Consider the following 20469-nt stretch of genomic DNA (forward strand, 5'->3'; position numbering starts at 1 on the left):
ACGTATAATAACTTTGTTAAATAGGTAATGAACACGTAAGACTTTTAAACGAGACTTGAAGAAAATTTAATTTTTAACAAAGTGGTGTAAGATAAGTTGAATAAAATAAACAAAGGTTAGAAAAATTCGAATTTTGTTTAGAAACAGTACGTTACTACATTTATCAGAAAATTTCTTATTTAATGTAAACAAAAACGAAATTCCTTTTTGGTGATGTGAACATCTTGTAAAAACGAAATTTACCGATAAAAATTAAAAAAAAAAGACTGGAAATTGCACAACAATTGTAAAATAAGATAATAATTTAATTAGATAATAATTTTTTTTTATAATGACAAAAATACAATAAATTATTTGAAAAATTACTACTTCAAAGTTGGCTCTAAAATAACAGCAGATCAATAATCCGCCAGTACTGCACATTATATTATAGTTTAAATCATTCTGTAACGTACGTTGAGTATATCGAGTACTGTGAACTGTGCTGTCGTTTCTGGAAGTTTCTGTGAATTTTAGTTTGAAGGTGGTCGGTTTGCCATTGAAGTAATGCCATACTTACAACAGAGGAATAGGCTGATATGGTATTCATTTTGGGTGTGAGTAATGGTAATGCTACAGCTGCAGCAGTAGAATATGAAATACGTTTTCCGAATCGTAGGATTTCAGATCCCAAAACTAGTAGCGCGACTTTTAGCAATCTTCGGTAAACTAGTATTAATTCGTACCAGTTACGAACGATCTGTCCAACACGATCCTGTTATTGATGAAATTATTATCGATGCATTTCTGCGTAGTCCAGGCGTCAGTACACGACGTCTTTCTAAGCAGATCAGAGTTTTTGCGTTTTATGGTTTGGAGGAAACTTAAACAAAACTAGCTTTATCCTTATCATAAACATCCAGTTCAACACCTACGCCCAGGAGACGGTCCGCTTCGCTTGGAGTTTTACAACTGGTGGAATCCAAATCGACAACTCTTCAAGTAGGTTTTGTTATCGACGAGGAAAATTTCACTCGAGATGGTATCAACAACTTACGCAATGAGCATACATGGGCAAAAGTAAATCCTCAGGAAACGGTGGAAGGCAATTTTTAACACCGTTTTATTCAATTTATCTTAGACCATTTTGCTCAGAATTAAATTATCTGCAAGTTTTGTTTAAAAGTTTGATGTTTTTATTACCCATTTAACAAAGTTATTGTACGTCAAACATAAAAAACAGTTTTTTTACCTCAATTTATTAGTCTTTCACTCCAGATTTCTTAAAAAATACCTGCAGATACGTTTCTGGGACGTTATTATTCGATATTTCAGGTCAGTGATCATAAAAAATTATTAATCTGCCCCTTAATTAACGTTCTGGAAATTTCAGTACGACCTCATTTCTTCAGGGTAGCTGAAATCCGAGCGAAATCTTTTACCAGCCGTAACTCGCAAACGAAGCATTTTAGCATATATGTTTATGTGAAAATTTTCCTTTATTTTTACGATCAGAATAAGTTATGAAAGTCGGGGAAAACCTCGTGATACATTCTGTATAAATATTTCTGAAAATATGTTTCTTAAAATTTATTCCCCACCACTAAAAAATATATGATCTGTTTTATGCTCTAACTCTTTTAACTTTTATTATTAAATCTTTTTTTTGTTTTTACTTCAAAAAGGTTATTAAAATTAAAGTAGGTTTGTACCTTTATTACATTCCAGACCGAAAATGAGAAGCAATTTTTTTCATTACTTTCATAAAAGTTATACTTTTATCAAGTGATACTGTACTTGACCGGCGGAGCGGGGAAAGTTATGCAATACGTCGCCATTTTTTAATTTTTTATTTTATTTTTTTTATTACGATAAAAAAAAATGATTTTTTTAAGATAGGAAATTAAATTTTGTTTTCATCCATCGTATTGTCGGGTATAACTCTTTCTACCAATATAACCAAATTATAGGTCACTTATTGTAATTTAGGTATAACTTTAATTTTTGGTGACTTTAACGCTAAGATTGCGGAGGTTGGTGGTGAAGTAACTGATCGCCGAGGCGTAGCTTTGGCAGAAATGACGGACTTATTAGTCTAAACGATGGGACACCAACTTTCTGGCGGGGTGACAGGGGATCTGTTATAGATCATGTATACGTTTCCGACTCATCGATGATGTCGACTGAATTTGAGGTTTTGGGTGATGAACTTTGTAGTGATCATCGAGGAGTAAGGGTGGCGCTGGAAGGATTTAGACCCTTGGAGAGACCGGTGCGATTGAGAGTTAACCAGAATAGTATGAGGCAGTTTAAAGAAAGGTTATTCTGCAGGTTCAACCAGCTATGTCATAGGAATGCGGAGGGCTTAGCGTTATGTATTAATAGAACGTGTCAGGACACATTGAGAGTGGATAGACAACCTAAGAGGCCTGTATACTGGTGGACTACAGAGATAGGCAATAAAAGGGCTGAAGTACTGAGGTTGAATCGCCAATTACAGCGGCGGCATGCCAGAGGTAGAGATGGGATGGAAGAGCTCAGTGATAGACTCAAAGTAGCAAAGTCTGATTTGAAAAAGGCTATCAAACGGGAGAAGAAGGAAGCCTGGAATAGATTGTTGACGGAGTTTCAGGATGATCCTTGGGGTCAAGCCTTTAAGATTGTTAACAAGCGGTTAGGCAGGCGACTCCCGGTCATTCCATCAGATAGAATTTCCGGTATTGTAGATCATTTGTTTCCAGGTCAGCCAGATTTCGAGTGGCAGATAGAACCAGTAATGGATGTCAGGGCTATTACGTTGACTGACAACGTAATTTTTTCTCCTTCCAAATCCTAAGGAAGCCAACAAACATAATGGCTTTTTTGAGCCATTATGTTTGTTGAATACGATGGCTAAAATCTATGAACGCGTAATTGAGCGTAGACTAGAGGAGCAGATCAACAGTCTAGGAGGTCTTTCACCCCAGCAGTACGGGGTTAGGAAGGGCAAATCGGCAATACATGCAGCTCTCAGGGTGATTAATTTTGCAGATAGTGCAGCAATGGGGACGCGGCTGACTAGGAAGATTCCAGTACTTGTAAGCTTGGATGTCAGGAATGCCTTCAATAGTCTCCCGTGGCGAGTTGTCGCGGAGGCTATGGAGGCGTTTGGTGTTGATCCACAATTAAGGAGCATTGTGAGGGACTATTTCAGCGACCGGTATGTTAAAGCGTTTACGGAGATCGAAGAGTTTGTTTTCCGTATGAGAGCGGGGGTTCCTCAGGGCTCTGTCCTGGGTCCCCTTCTCTGGAATATTGCCTATGACGGTATTTTTCGCCTGCGGTTTCCGGAGGGTGTAGAGGTAGTTGGCTTTGCTGATGACCTAGCATTATTAATCAAAGGGGTTGATGAAGAGCAGATTGAAGAAAAAGGTAATGAAGCTCTGGCTACGGTTTGCGAGTGGATGTCTGCCCATGGTTTGTCCGTGGCTCCTGAAAAGTCTGCAGTTCTGGTTTTTTCGGGTAGGAGACCTCTTCGTCAGGTTAAGCTCGAATATGATCTTTCTCCAATTCCTCTTGTGGAAAGAATTAAATACTTGGGTGTATGGATGGATAAGAACCGGAGTTTAGGTCCACATATAGAGGAAGCTTGCAATAAGGCTGAGAAGGTACTATCAGCAGTTTCTCGGCTGATGTGCAACACGTTGGGTCCTAAGGAGCGAAAGAGGAAGGCAATTGCAGCAACGGTAGCTTCGGTTCTATTGTATGGTGCACCGGTGTGGAAAAGAGGATTGGATATCCAAAGGTACAACAGTAAGATGGCATCGTTACATAGGAGACTGCTCCTGTGTGTATCATGCGCATATAGGACAGTCTCCTATGATGCTGTGTGTGTCATAGTCGGCTCACCGCCTATCGATCTGTTGGCGGAAGAGAAGGTATTGCGATTCAAGGGGACACCTAAAATAGAGGCGAGGGCGAAAATAATGAACGACTGGCAGGAAAGGTGGGCAGCGTCTTTAAAAGGCGGTTGGACGAGGAGACTTATCTCAGATATAGGATGCTGGGTAGGACGGCGCCATGGCGAGATTAGTTATAGTCTCACTCAGTTCTTATCAGGACATGGTGATTTCGGTGAGTACTTACATCGGTTTAAGCTCCGAAGATCTGCTGTTTGCAGGGATTGCCAAGAGACCGATAGTGTTGAACACACTGTGTTTAGATGCCATAAGTGGGATGATATAAGAGACAGGTATACAGCAACAACACCAGCGACTGTAATCAATAGCATGTTGACGAATGAAGATATGTGGATGGAAGTAACAAATATGGTTGGTGAGATTTTGAAGGAAAAATTTGAACACGGAACCCCTTAAAAAAAGGGGTTACGAATTATGGCGGCGTCTAGGGACAGGGAGGCAGCTCCCATGACTAGGATGCCTGGGCATGCTCACCCATAAGAATGGGCATGTCTGTGTACTTACGATGATGTCAAGGGAAACCCTCAAGGTATGAGCGGGAGGGCGCGCTGTGAAGGCCATATGGAATATATGTCCGGAACATCAGGATAGGGCCGGGAAGGGCAGCTCCTACATTGAGGGGTATCTGGGCTTTCCCGAATGGGAGGTTCGGTTATCTCGGAGATATGTAGGAGACCCGATGGGTGAGTCCCACAATGGACGTAGACAGGATGGGTGGGGGTAATCATCCGCCATTACATGCGGGGCCGACTAACGAGATGCCTAACGGCGATTCCTGGTTGCCCCTGTATGTTAAAAGATGGAAAAAAAAAAAGGTATAACTTTAAGACATTTTCTACAAAAAACTCGTCTTTTTTTTGGTCAATATTTTCCACTAATATTTTCTTTTAAAACTAACATTATGTCAAATAAATCTATGTTCAGGTTTTGGTCAAGGTCGCAGACACAACGTTGTTCTAGAAACCACAGTTTTGCCGATTTCACAATAACGGGCTAGGGTTTGTCTACAAATCAGCGATTGGTGTTAGAAACAACATAACCCAAGGCTGTTTGTTATTACAATTCTGATCTGTGTGCGAATGACGATGTCAGCTGTTTTGTGGTTAGTTCTCTTCGTGCCTTGGGTGTGTTAGCTTCGGTGCTGTGTACATTGTTATTAAATCGTCGGGTCAAGCTCTTTACAAGATTTAAGTTATCTAAAGACTTTATTTAATTTTTACTTACTGCTCGCAGCTGTTTCTGTATTGTCGGATATAATATATAAATACTAAAATTAGATTATTTTTTAAGTTAAATGTTGTGCTCGGTAAGACTGGTCGTGCTATGTTTTTTCGTGCTGTAAATTAATTATGTGTTTGAATTTCTGTTTTTTTTTTTAATTTTGTGAATGTAATGTTTATTCAATTATTCTCAGTTAAGTCTTCTGTTCTTGTAGCATAAATGTTATTTACCGTATTGTTTTCCTTTATTATAGTTGATGTAAAACTCTTCTTGCGTTTCTGGTATAATTATAAATTTAACAAACTTTAAATAATATTGATGTGCTGTTTTATTTTTTTTTCTCCCTTTCGTAATCATTACCCAATCCAGACCATCAGATCCTCTCCGAACAATCTATCTAATGAGTATATTATTTAATTGAATTTAAATTTATAGTTTGTTGACTTGGAAGCACAACGGTTAAATATAATTAAAAAATGAAGCCCATAAAAAATGTATTTATTGCATCTCTCTGTACTACATCAGATAGAAAGATCGTATTTTATAAATATATTCCAGTTGATCTAGATGGCGAGTTCTAATTGACTGAAATTGCAGAGAATTATTGTCGTATCTATTTTATAATCTGATTGGTGATAATTTTCTCTTTTTGATCTATTAAAAAAATTTTTATAGGTTTATAATTAAAAATTAAAATAGACCTATTAAAACTAAATAAAATAACTAGTAATCTTCTTTATACTAGAATTCAGTATTTGTTATTTTATTAATTACATAAAAAACTTTAATGAATTAATTTAATTTAATTTTAGGGAGAAATTTATAATTTTTTTTTCGTCCTTTTCTGATTCTTTTCTTTAAAAAGAAAAGAACCAGAAAAGGTTCCGCCTTTAAAAGACGGAAACCTTTAATATATCATATATTTTATATTAATTGTGTCTATCTGTCTTATCATTTAAGTACTGCTTCTGAATGGCTCGTTTATTTTTAATAAAACCGGCGTTAATTTGGACTTAACCATAATTTAAAATTAAAATTAATTTTAAAATAAGCCTATATAGATCTCCTTTTTTGTTCAGAAACAGTCTTTTCCTATTAAGTAATTGTCGTAGGATTCCTACTGAAAAAAAAAATACTGCAAAATATATTAAAACTGTGACAACAGTCGTAACAGATTTGTGGAACTGGAAATTAAGAGTTGGTCGGTTTCGGCCACAATATCGTCTAAAATTTAAATAGTGCTCACATAATCGAACTTCCATTAAAATCTACAACTCCATGCTGCACACAATCGGGAGAACGTTATTTGGCAGTTATCCAAGGGGAATATTGAAAAATCACCATAATTTCACGAGGTATCTGATCGTTATGTGCCCCAGAATTAAACAACAAATAACAATTTCTTAATGGCATTTATTGCATTGCACTGACGACTTCCATGGTAATTCACAAACTTACATAAACACACACACATACAGGGAGAGAGAGAGAGAGAGAGAGAGAGAGAGAGAGAGACACCAGTATCTTTTCAGTGAAATATTAAACTAACTAGATTTCTCCAAGATGTAGGAAAATTGAAGAAATGGAAGTAAACAATAAAATCGATTTGGTGGGAGAAGAATAGAAAAAAAAAATTACAGATATTTGGGTACTATAGTGACAGTTGACTGGAAGAATGGAACGTAAATAAAGACAAAAGAAACCTTTAGTAAGAAGGGGGCATATGAATAACTAAACCACTTTTTATGAAATTTGTTTAAGAAAGTTTTTTTATTTTTTTTTTCTACCTTCTCCCCCATGCCGGCACCACGTAAACAATATCCCACAACCCCGTAGGGGAAGACACCCGCCTAGTGACGTTCCGGTAGCTACCCCCCCCCCCCATTCCTAGCTCTGTTGGGCTTCAACGGGAGACTGGCACCACATAAAGTATAAACACGGCCCGGGGGGAGTGTACTATACTCTAACGAGCCCACCAGTCTACCGCTGTTAGTCCGACATGACAGGCAGGCCCGCCGGTACGATCTTGATTTCCTTCCCTGCCTCTAACTTCCAGTGTGAAATCACCAGGTCCGATAAAGTCGTGCCCAGCGACTCACTCCGGGAGCCGGGACTCGGTATTGTATTGCCTGCCTCAAACGGAGGCAACTCGAAGATCACCTCCGCCGAGACTCGGCCCTTCGATTCCTTGCCTCTAACAAGCGCGACCCACAAGCCTCACCTGCCGGGACTCGGTCTTACCAGCTCCGGGGTACCAGAGTCCCCATGCTTCATCGCCGACGGCCAGCCACACAAGCGTGGACAGACGCCGACTCCACAAGGAGTTATCCAGCACCCCATCGCTACCTCACCCTTCACGGTACTGAAATAAATCAGAACGTTCCCATACAGGAGAAACCAGAAAGCCAGACGTTGAACAGCTATCACGCTCCACAAAGCCTGTAGACATCAGGACAGCAACTCACCCACGAGCTGTCCGATGATCCGTTTTCCTACAGATAACGCAAACCCGCGGGTTCCCACAATTGGTCTCCTGATGACCAGGCTTTTCGCAATTGAACACAACGCCGAGCGATCACTCCCGCTACCAGTCGAGGACATGTGGCCCCGGTCCCAACAGCAATAAAGCCTATGATCAGAATCCCTCACGGAAACCCGAAAATATACCCAGTAGACCCTAACCCAGTGTTCAGTCAGTTTCCCCGCAACACTGTTTAGTCACAACAGTGGTGTTCTGTGTCGCTCCATAAGCCGGACGAACCGAAGACACTCAAAAATCAGCCGGCGAGAATCTCACCAACCACCCGGCGTATGGCCTCAGTAATCTCCACCTCAGTCATAGTACACTCAATATCCCGCAGGTGAACCACTGACCTACGACCACTCCTCAACTTTATGTTGACATGCATGTCCTTGGCCTTGTCCTGAAGAACTGCCTTCAACGCAACCATCTTATCAGCGCCCTCAACTCGAATACGCAAATCTCCAGCAGGTCCCTATTTCACCGAGAGCACATTACCCACTTCCTCCGTCGCTACTGTCTCCTTAACAGGAGTCTTGAGCAACTCGGCGTAAGAGCGTCCAACCGCTTTAACCACAACAACCGCCGGGATGGTATACCGTGAAGCTTGCACTACTAAGTACCATTTATCACCAAAGACCTGGGTCAACATCACTCGAACCGAGGACCCCATTCGTTCAAAAACAATCACCACATACGTTCCAGGCAGGAGCCAATCCGGCCTCCCGGTAGGAAAAACAGCGGATGTGGAGTCTCGCTGTATATCCGTCAGAGACGTCAAAATCACCCCTAAAGTGGCGCGGACATCCATCGAGGAATCATAAAACAAACAAAACCGCCGATCAACAGAAGGATCAGTGACTCTTCCTAAAATGCGGAAGGTATCTTCCAACACATCCCTGGGCTGAAGCTCAGGCCGCCACGACACATAGTCTTGTGGATGAGGCTCCGATAAATCTACAAAACGAGAAGAAGGGGCCTGGACACCTAAAGGATCTTCCACACGGACAAGTTTCCTCATGGCCCCATTCGGCCAGGGCCTACTTACTACCTCAATCACTTCCTCATCAGTTACATCCTACTCCAGCACACGGCGAAGATCATGATGTTCCACCGGAGTCCATGTGGACGCCACCCGGGACACTTAATTTGGGTAATATTTATGTAATAATTCCCCAATTAAAAATTACAACTACCCTCTCTCTCTTTCTTTCTTTTTGGTGATGAGAGGTGAGGTTTCTGAGGTTTCGTGAAAAAAATGATAAGCTAGACGAATTCGAAACCAAAAGTTTCCGGATGAAAGTAAGAGACGCTGCCATTCGGCTACAGAGATCGGTATATCTTATTCTAAAAATTCCATCCCTTATAAAAAACCGCAACGTAAAGGTAATCAGGTGTCAATTGCTAATATAAATAAATTAATAAATAGTTAAATATATATATTTTGAGCTGGAAATAGGATAAAATAGGTTTCAGAACTGTTACCAGTAGTTTTTTAAGATATCCGACGTAAAACGAAAAATTCGGTGTAACAAAACTTATACAGAATTTAATTCTGAGAAAATTAATAGAAATTAATTTACATTGAAAATATTTTCAAAAGATATACAAAATTTATTAAACAATATTTTAGATGTTTTTTTTCAATAATTAATTTACACAGGTAAAACGAAATAATTACTTAAAAAATAAATTGAAATGTATGACACTTTAGAAATGTTTAAAAAAAAATTATTGTGTAGGTTGGCAATACTAACAGGTGGTCAGCATTGTATATTGAGTACTTCGTTTGAATTTGTTGTCATAAATTATCATACAGATAAAGGGAGTGTAGTGTTATCATATCATATTTGGGTAAAAATACCATTTCAATTTTCTATTGAGGAATATGCCGATATAATTTTTGTTTATGGATTTTGTAACGGAAATTCTGAAGCTGCTCGACGTGAATATGAGAGAATTTCCTGGAAAGCGGATTTCAAATACGAAAACATTTTCTTCGGTGTATCAGCGTTTACGAACGAAAGTAATTTCCAACGTGTTCGTTTTCTGTTGAATGCCAAGTAAATTATCGTGATAATGATGAACATCGTGTGATTCAGCATGTTCAGTGAATCCCAGAACAGATTCCAAAATTAAAAAAATTCACAGTCGATCATCGATACGTTTATTTGAAAATAAAAACAAAAACGTAAAATTTATTCATGAACGTTAAATATGAATTATACCACATTGAAAATATTACAAAATTATTTCATCATATACGATTCTTTGTGCCGTTCTCCTTGGAGGACTGATAGCGTCTCTGCCTTTCCCCCGGAGTTTCTAGGTTCTTGTTATGGTGAGGTAAATCTTTTTTTCACACGCTACAAAAATTCATTTAACATCCATCAGCAACGCCAAAATAAACGGAATATAGAAGTCATTAATTGCTATCCAGAATTTTATCCTTCAAGTTAATTGTCAGTATTCCCTACATTTATTTATTTTGCCAAGAGAATAGATCGAAGATATTTTTATTAAAAAGAATTCTTGTGTAAAGTTCAGTCCTAGGTCATATTAGATATGATAAGTTCAGTCCTAAAGTTCAGTTCAGTCATATTAAATATGCTAATATTTTCATTTCTGCTAACAAATCAAGTGTCTTACAACAGGAAATTATATATTATTAAAATCCTCAGTAATTAGCATGGATTCATGCGTATTATTTATTCTTAATAAGAATATAGCTAAAATTATTAATTATTTAATATTATTTATATATTTATTCTTAGAGAATTAAAACCTATGTAGTAGTAAAGCTTATATATATATATAAATCCATTTTTTTTACTTTTTTAGATGAGGCAAGAACAATGGCTGACTATATAAGCAGAGATATATTAGAATATTATTAAATATTCTCTTGAGATTGTTTCTGACTCGTTCCCATCTAAAGGTAAATATAACATAATTCTATTTTCTTTTTAATGTTTTCAGTAGTTTTTACTTCGTTGTACGAAGTAAAGGAAGTATTGTAATCGCGAAAAATGTCGGTTTTTAGATTTCAACGGAAAATCCATTTTCCGTTGGAATCTGAATCCATTTTGACCATCCCTGATTCCATTTTGACTAGTTTCGGCGTGACGTCTGTACGTGCGTTCGCATCTCGCAAAACTCAAAAACGATTAGCCGTAGAATGATGAAGTTTTGTATTTAGAACTGTTGACACATCTAGTTGTGCACTTCCCCTTTTGATTGCAATCGACTGGGCCAAAAATGTGTATACAGTCAGATCTCTAAATAAAACGGGGTTTCAATTTTGAAACATTTGGATTTTGGACTTTCCGTAACTGCAGTAATAAGCCCAGTTTGAGAGCTTTTCAATGGTACATCATAAGTGGTAAGTATTATCATTGGTTCCAGAGTTACAGCCAAATGAAATTTTAATTCATGAAATATTTGGATTTAACCTTTTTTTTTTAAATTTAAATATATTGATTTACTAATAAATATTATTAACTTCTGATTGTAAAAAAAAATTACAATAAATAATAATAATAATTCAGTAATAACAATACAAAAAAAAAAAAAAATAAATAAATATGAAAAAAATCAGCAGTTATTGGTGAAATAAAATTTTATTATGTACTTTACATTTTAATTCAAACATTTTTACAATCAGAGGTTAATAATCTTATATGTATATTATATTGAAACATATATAATATTATATTGAAATATATTTATGTATATATATATATATACATATAATATAATATACATATACATATACATATACATATACATATACATATACATATACATATACATATACATATACATATACATATATACATATAATATACATATACATATACATATATACATATAATATACATATACATATATACATATATACATATAATATATATATATATATATATATATATATATATATATATATATGAATGTTTGTTTGTCCCGTATGCGTTCCTATGCAATTCATCCGATTGCGATGAAACTTTGGTGACTTGTTGTGGGCAAGTCCGCGAAAGTTTCTGAATTAGTTTGAACCCGCTAGGTGGCGCTGAGGTCGAGATATTTCGAAAAAATTATTTATGGTCTGATTTGGCTCATATTCAAAATATATATTAGTTACGTGAAAATAAATATTTTGGGAAAAGACCCGCTAGATGGCGCTGGGGTTGAAATGTTTGGAAAAATTGCATTTATGGTACGAATTGGCTCATATTCAGAATATATATTAGTTACGTGAAAAGAAAAAAAAATTTCAAAAACTATACCCGCTAGGTGGCGTTGGCGTCGAGATATTTACGAAACTAACAAACAAATATACATACAGACTTTCTTCCTCGAATATATATAGAAGGCAATGTTCGTATGTGTGTCTGCTGTAGAGTAAAAAACTAGTGGACCGATTTACGCGTGAGAAAATGGGAAAAAAGGGAAAGGGAGAAAGAGGAAAGGGGAAAGAGAAAAGAGGGAGGGGAATAGGATAAAGGGGTCACGGAAAAGGGGAGGAAGAGTAAGGGAAAATTAAATTCTACGTCTTATCTAAGTTATCTTCTATTCGTTTTTCCTTTGCTAATTTGTGAAACTGTTTCTGTTCATCTGTTTAATAAACTCATTCATAAAATTTTTAACTTTTAGATCCGGAGCATAAACAATTGTTTGATTATTTATTTTATTGTCCATGACGGAACTGAGACGGTATATGCGTTTGGGGCAAGAGATTGTGTCTATGTTTGTGTGTTACCATTTTCCTTAAAAGCTACTGGACCGATTTCGATGCGGTGTTTTGCATTACATATGTATTACCTCAGAGCAGGTTCTTAGATTAGTTTTACGGTTATAAGTCGCCAGGGGGCGCTGCAGTAGATATGTTTTTTCAAAACGGCTTTTGAATGTTTCTAAGACTTTCTAACCCCAGCAAGGCTACATTATTGTCTGCATTATTAAATAATTTTCGCCGGTCAAATATACTAAACATTCATCATCATCAGCCTATAAACGTCCCACTGTTGGGCACAGGCCTATTAATTTTTCAAAAGTAATAAATGAAAAATAAAATAAAAAATTTAAAAAACCCACGACGATAAACCTTAAAAAACCTGAAATAATTAAATAACTGTATTTTTACCCTACAATCCTCTGTGACATTGTGATATTGTTTTTAAGACAATAAAATTGAAGATTTTGATTGACCGTCGTGCATGATCACTAGACTGTGTAGATAAGCTTCAGTTATCATCATAGTCACGCACGATAATTTGGTAATTTTGGTTTTTAAACTCTTAATATTATTAAAAGTTTAAATAATAGTATTACAATAAAATTTCATCATAATTCACCATTTACCACCACAAGTATTTAGTGGAATATGTTTTTATGTTTTAGTAACTTCGGTTTAACATAGTAAACTTACAAAAATCAAAAATAAATTCTTGGAAGGTACCTGGGCCGTATATTAAAGGTTAAAGATTGTTTTATTCTATTATGTTAAAAATCGCCATTCTGTACGGAATGGCAAATAAATTGCTATCTAGAACAGAAGGAAGCATTACAAATAAAAAAGAAGTTTTTCTGCAGTTAAAAATATTTTTTTATTCCATTGAAAACATATTAATTCTGCTATGAAATGTAAAATATGATTGTTTTTTTTTTTAAATTTTAATTAAATGGTGTTATGTAAAATAAATTTCGATTGTATTAATATGCAAAATTTTTGAGAACGTTTAAAAGGATATTATTTTTTCGTGACTACGAACATCGATTGCTACGAAAATTAGTCCAATGGATATTTTTTCCGTGTGAAAAATACCATGCCTGACCGGGATTCGAAGCCGGGATATTCGGATGAAAAGCCGAGGCGCTGCCATTCCGCCACGGAGATTGGAGAAAAGGTTACTAATTTTGTTTCTGAAATTAATATCATATCTATCAATAATTTTATTTCCATAGATACTAACTTTTTATTTCATAAATAATTAATAATATAAATAAATAAATAATAAATAAAAAATTTATTTTCTTGAGAATATTTATCAAGTATTTATTAAGTCGAAGAAATTCCTAATGTGGGTGAATTTATTGGTTTTGGGGGTCTTTACTAGATAATTTAGACTGGAGTTCATAAAGCGGTACGCATCGAAGAAGCGTAGGGAAATCCGATCATTGATACTTCTCGAAAAGGAGATGTACTTTTTGGTAGAGGTTGGAATTACGGTTATCCTTTTCTCGTTGTAGTCCAGTTCTCTACGATAAAATGGGAATCGTAGTTGGAAATGTTGTGGATGAATCTGGGAATGAACGTCCAACTCACCCTTTTCAGGTTGCACTTGGAGTATAGAGCCGCGCGGTATTTTCTGTTGTGACAGTGGTCTCTTAACTGGTCGGATCTTATGGGTGAGGCTTGCGTTGTACATTTGACACTTGGTAACCGATTCGAAGGCGTGGCTGTGTTTGTCGATGTAATCCATCACTTTTACTTCTTTAAGGACTTCACCGACTTGAGCGGAAACATGGTTTTGAAACAAGTTCCATGATCGACCGGAGTGATTCTTCTTCTCTGTAAACAGTAGGGGTTGTGGGATCCCATTTCGGATGGGCTCCGGCGTAGTGAGATGGACTACCAAGTATACACGTAAGTAAGGGGATCTGCTGCTCCGTGGAAAGGGTTTACGAACTTTTAGGGTTGGGATGGTATGTCAAGAATGATTTTAGGATGGTTTCGAAATCCGCAACAATCCGTAACATACTTTTGGAATGGAAAGGAATGGTGATGATTTTTGAATTCCAGTACGGGTTTAGAGCAGTCTTCCTGCAGGTCGGAGAGGACGACGTTTGCGGGTGGGTTAATGCTACACTTTAATGATTCGCCACCTTTCTCACCCAGTCCTTATTTTTACAATAGAAGAAACACATTTTACAGATTTTTATTTTACCAACTACAATGTGTCATCAGCTGAGAACGGATCAACATGTCGAAGTCGAAGATGTAGCAAACATTTCGGTAATTACCGTCAGGCAGAAGCAACAGATCGAAATAGACGTTCTCTTCAGCAGATCTTGTTCGGAACGATTCTTTCGTTGTCATCTATTGAATATACGTTAACGGAAATGTCGTTTAGATGGGTTGGAAAATTTAGTTAATCAAAACTATTTGTCTGTTCGGGTGTTGTATCGTCCATCTATACGTTTCCGATGAAGGACTTGTACGTACTTGGATAGAATCGCCCATTTGAAACAATAATTCTCGTTTAATGATCTCGATGTTTCTCGTTTCAAAACACGTATACCTGTACTGACCCACCAGAGGCTTTTCAGATAAAAGCTCGATTAAAATATTGTATTTTATCGCTTCGTGACGATTTCCGTAAATTTAGACGGCAACGATCCGAATTCCCCTTCATCGACTCTAGAATGTCTTTGCATACTTCATTATCATTTTTATAGTAGTAGGTGCTCAAGTTGCAATTGAATGCTTTTCAGTCGGGGAAAATCGGTCGACTTGATCGATGGCGTTGTGTATCACCCTCTTGTAGCGGTTTTTCCTAGACATATTCCTGCACAACAATTGGGAATTAATTGGTTAACATTATCAGCGCACACTTCACATAGCTCATCCACCTCTTTTGTCATCTTCCTCAATGTCAACATCCATCTCAATCACACCCGATTCAATTTCTTTCTGTATACATATTTTACTAAAAAGCGAATACATTTACTGTGATTTTAACGGAGCTGGTGTTGGATCCGTACTTGTATCGGTTATGATGCGGTTGGTGTTGCCGTAGAGGCGAGGTTTCGTTTGTTGGTGAACTGAAAAAGAAAAACAGATCCTTACTGCAGACCGACAACTCGATAATAGACGTCAGTTTTAACAAATATCACTATATCACTTAACAGATACGCTGGAATTAAATTGAACGTTAGGTTCGTTAAAGAAATTAGTTCCACATACATACAGTTACATTTTGAGAACACAACATTGTTATCTTAAACGGAGGAAGCGTAGGAGCTGGTGGACGGTGAAATTGTACTCCAATGACTGCACTCGATCACAGTTACAGTTTTGCAAACAATCAGGAAAAAGTTAATATATAAATCATATTAATTCTATAAACATGCAAATATTATATTTAAACTTATCAGCATTTAATATTAATTTTATTTTAAGCAAATGTTAATTATTGGCACCACTGCTCACCTTATCGATGCAGGCGACGGCGGTGCATTCCTTCCGGCAGTCGTCGGAAACAGAATTGGACCAAAGAAAACAGGCGGTAACAGAACTGAAACAAAACAAATTCGTTTTCACAATAAAGAAGATTTTATCTCTAACGTATACCACACATTAATTCTATTTCCTATGCGCAATTAGTATCTTAATTTAGAAATATTATTTAATATTGCGTTAGTTTCATCTTAATTTATTTAATGACTAATTTTAATTAAGCGAGCAGGTAAGTGCATACTTAAAGTGATTTCATTCACTCGATTAATAACGTAGAAGAAGCGTATGCAGATATTGCGTCAGATATAGGTGATAGTAGGTAGCAGGTAGTAATATATATTCCTGTAGCGGTACTGTTCACTCGAAACATATCATGAACGCTTGGAAATCTAGTATATTTATATAAAACCGTTATGCAACCTATTACAAACGAGTAAACTATGGTACATCTAATTGCCGTCTCCGCGTGCCGAACAAAAAATCCAATGACATAATGGAATTAATCATCTAATGAAATAAAAAAAGTTGAGTGGCGATCATAAGCTGTACAACATCCGTCTCGCGCCCTCATCCAACCGCCAGCATTCGCAGAGACACTACGTATCCCTCGCGTCCACGAACTCCCGGTGCGCAAGCCTTGACTAGCATCTAGTCCGTCGATCGCTGCTTCTGAGTGCAGCGATCGCAACGATCGAGATCGTCCTCAATAGATCTTATTCATACTCGCAAACATGCACATACAACTTATTAAATATATTATCGTAGTTCTTTAAATATAAAAGATTTGACCCGTACGAAGCATGGGTAATTTATACAATTTTATAAAATAGCTTGTATAAATTACAGTGTCGTTCGAATTTTTTAAACCTCGCACTTTTAAGTGTATAATTATTTTTCATATCTATCTATCTCTCACTCTCTCTCTCTCTTATATATATATATATATATATATATATATATATATATATATATTTATATTTAAATATATCAGATATATATATATATATATTTATTTTTATTTATTTATCATTTGGTTTAAAACATATTCTATCGAAATTGAACCAGTATAAGTGTAATTATTTAAACAGTACAATTTCAGCTCTAACAATATTAACTTTATTTTCAAATATATAATTACTAATTAACCTGAAGTTTATCAGACATAATTATCATGGAAATTCTGCAAGAACATAAGTAATAATTTTTTTTATTATTTTTTTTTTTAACTGAAATTTTTATGGGCATCGATTGCTAAGGTCATTAGCCCTCGTCACATTCTTTAAAAGAAATTATTATCTCCATCAGGATCGTCATATGTAAGGGTGTAAAGGGTCCTTACATTTTATTTAAAAACACAAACTTCACAATAAACATTAAGACATAAAAGACAAGGACAATCACAAACACTTACGAGGTGTAAAGGCCCCAATATTAAAATTTGAGATAAGGTTCTCAAAAGACCATGAAATTAAAATTTCAACTTATCAATACCATTTCTTTCTTTATATATATATAAAACTACCACTTAGCGATTCTTTTATCACAGCTTTAAACTTTCATTTTATAGACTTTTAAGAAGTCCTCTGGCGTGTAAAAATGCAACTATATTTTCTTCATTTCCATTATCCAGATCAGCACTAATATTATTTCTAAGACGGAACCTCTTTCTGAGGTCCTCATATATGGTACACTCTTCTATTAGATGCTTGATTGTCAGTGTTTTATTACAAACACCGCACATTGGTCTCACTTCGCCGGTTAACAAATATAAATTTGTTAATCGCGTGTGACCGATTCTAAGTCTGGTCACCGCTACTTGTTCACGGCGAGTCAACTTAAAGTCGCTTTTCCATTTATAAGGGGAAATTTTTACTGAGTTTAATTTTGTATTTAATCTCCTCCATTCCACTTGTTTTTTACTATGTTTGTTAGACGGTTTTTAACATATGCCACTCTTACAGGAAATGCATCCAAAAAAAAAATTATAATTATTATTAGTAATAATAATAATAACAATTATAATTATTAGTAATTATTATTATTTTTTTTTAGTATATAATTAATTTTAAAGGTTGCTATTATTAGTTAAATTATAATTATCTTTAAGAAATTATTTCACTCATCAAAATGAAGTATTATAAAGAAGTAATTGACAGAATCTTGGATGACGTAAATATGTGAAGTAGCAGTATAAAAAGATCAGAACGTGGTGTGAATGCATGAAAATTTGGTATATATTTATATAAAACTGTTAGGCTTTGACATCGACGTAAATATCTTATCAGTTGATAACTTTGAAAGTAGTAAACAAGGTTATTGCAATAAACTCTCAAATGGATTACCAACTGATAGTAGTTCTCAATAGTTATTAACGAGTTACTTTCAACAGTTATGTTACTCTCAAATAGAATGACACCTTAAAAAAGGCCAAAATATAAAGCGGACTACAATACCTCCAAAAAATGCTCACTGCATTTTAAATGTGCTCTTGAAAAGGTAGTTAGAGAATGGGACAAAAATATTGGAATAAGACTGGGAACTAAAGGACTAAAGATTAACTGTATAGCTTTCGCTGACACGGCATTATTAGCTAAAAACTAGAAAGAAGCTAATCAACAAATTGAAGAATTAGAAAAAGAAGCTGCAAAAATCGCATTTGAGAAAACGAAACTTTTCGCTTCCCAGCTAACGAAAAACACATATCATAAACAGTCTTTATCATGGAACTAGAAATTTCGACACTATAAAACTGTGATAAAGCCGGAAGCACTCTATGTGGCAGAAACCCTAAGACTGTGCAACAAAGGTCTACTAGAAAATCTAGAAAAAAAGAAAGGAGAATTATAAGACAACTTTTAGATTCTAAATTTCTAAATAATCGGGCAAAATTAATTCCAAATAACAAACTTATACTAAAATTGAAAACTATCAGACACGATAAGGAAAAGACGAATTGCATTTAAATTGACTAAAGAAATTTTTGGTTTCCTCCAAAGCAAAATAAACTAAAGGCAAATGGTTAATACAAGTTCAAGAAGAACTATAACAACTGGAAATAAGAGAAAAAATTATAAGAGAAAGAGAAATTTTAAAGATAATATTAAAAGATGAAAATAAAAGGTTCCAAGAAGCGCCAAAACACAAGAACAACAGAGCTGAACTTTCTGATGAATGAAGAGATATCAAAGAATGCAGAGGTTACTAGGCAGATAGAAAAACAGAAAACAGAAACAACCGCAAATAAATAATCTAACGTGTTCCAAGGTGAACTTTTCGGGGAAAAAAGCTGTGTTTGGTGTCATAAATGTTTCTGTTTTAATGTTATATTATCTTAATTTAAAGAGTATTAAGTAAAAGAAGGTATTAATTAAACCAGAGTTTCTCTCTCTCTATGAACAACACAACCATGAGTGTAAACGAAAATATTTACTTGTACGTACGTGCTTGTTACGAAAAAGTATTTAAAAGAATAGGTTAATTTACGATAGCATAAAACTGCTGTTGGTTAATAATTAATATACGGATCTTCATTTACGTTTTTCCTCTCGCTTATAGGCATGCTTGCTAATTAGTATTTAGATAGAAAAGGCAAGGTAAGCATTTTAAAGATTGTATACAAAATTAAACTGTAATTTTATTTTACTTTATATAATATATTATTTTATTCTTTAATTGAACTATAATCTGAATTATTAAACTATAATTTAATTTCTAATTATTATTATTTATAGAAATAGGAATATTTAAACAGATGAAGAATTGTTAAGGGAGGTGAAACAACGTTTTAATGGGTTTTGTAGGCACCGAGCTTGAACTAGACCTTTATTTTTCTTTAATTTCTCACTTCAAGGAGAGAGGCAAAGCCCTATTACAATGACGACACTTCATCCGTGTCAAGGATCTTACCGCAGACATGCAATTAAATGAGCGACGGTTATATCTTTTTGCTTCTTCTTCAGGAAAATGAATTCTTCCCTGTCAGTTTACATGTTTGTCACTAGATGGATAACGTTCAACATTATTGCATTTATGTAGGATATTATGTAAATTTACACACTCGAGTTTGAAATTGCGCAACAACATACTAATATTCTTCAGTTTTACTTCCAGTTAGTTTTGTGAATTATAGTAAAACTCATGGCCAAGTGAATTATTATTCTGTAAAATAGTCTATGTTAACTTGTTTTTATATCCCCTACTTGTGCGTATTGAAACGTAAATTATTTTTTTAGAAGATAATTAAAAAATTAGATTCTGGTCCCAGATCGAACGCAGAAAAATATAACAAAAGTATGGTAGTATTTTTTATACTACAATTAATTTTATTAAAAAAGATTATCGTTTTCAATTAAAGAATAAAACAATAGTTTAAATAATTAATAAAATAAAATTACTGTTTAATTTTGTATACAATATTTAAAATGCTTACCTTGCCTTTTCTATCTAAATGCTAATTAGCAAGCATGCCTGTAAGCGAGAGGAAAAAACGTAAATGAAAATCCGTAGATTACTGCATAAGATAATCATACAAATACATTGTATCGAAAAAA

This window comes from Lycorma delicatula, chromosome 4, assembly GCF_047948215.1.
Source record: "Lycorma delicatula isolate Av1 chromosome 4, ASM4794821v1, whole genome shotgun sequence".
Taxonomy (NCBI): domain Eukaryota; kingdom Metazoa; phylum Arthropoda; class Insecta; order Hemiptera; family Fulgoridae; genus Lycorma; species Lycorma delicatula.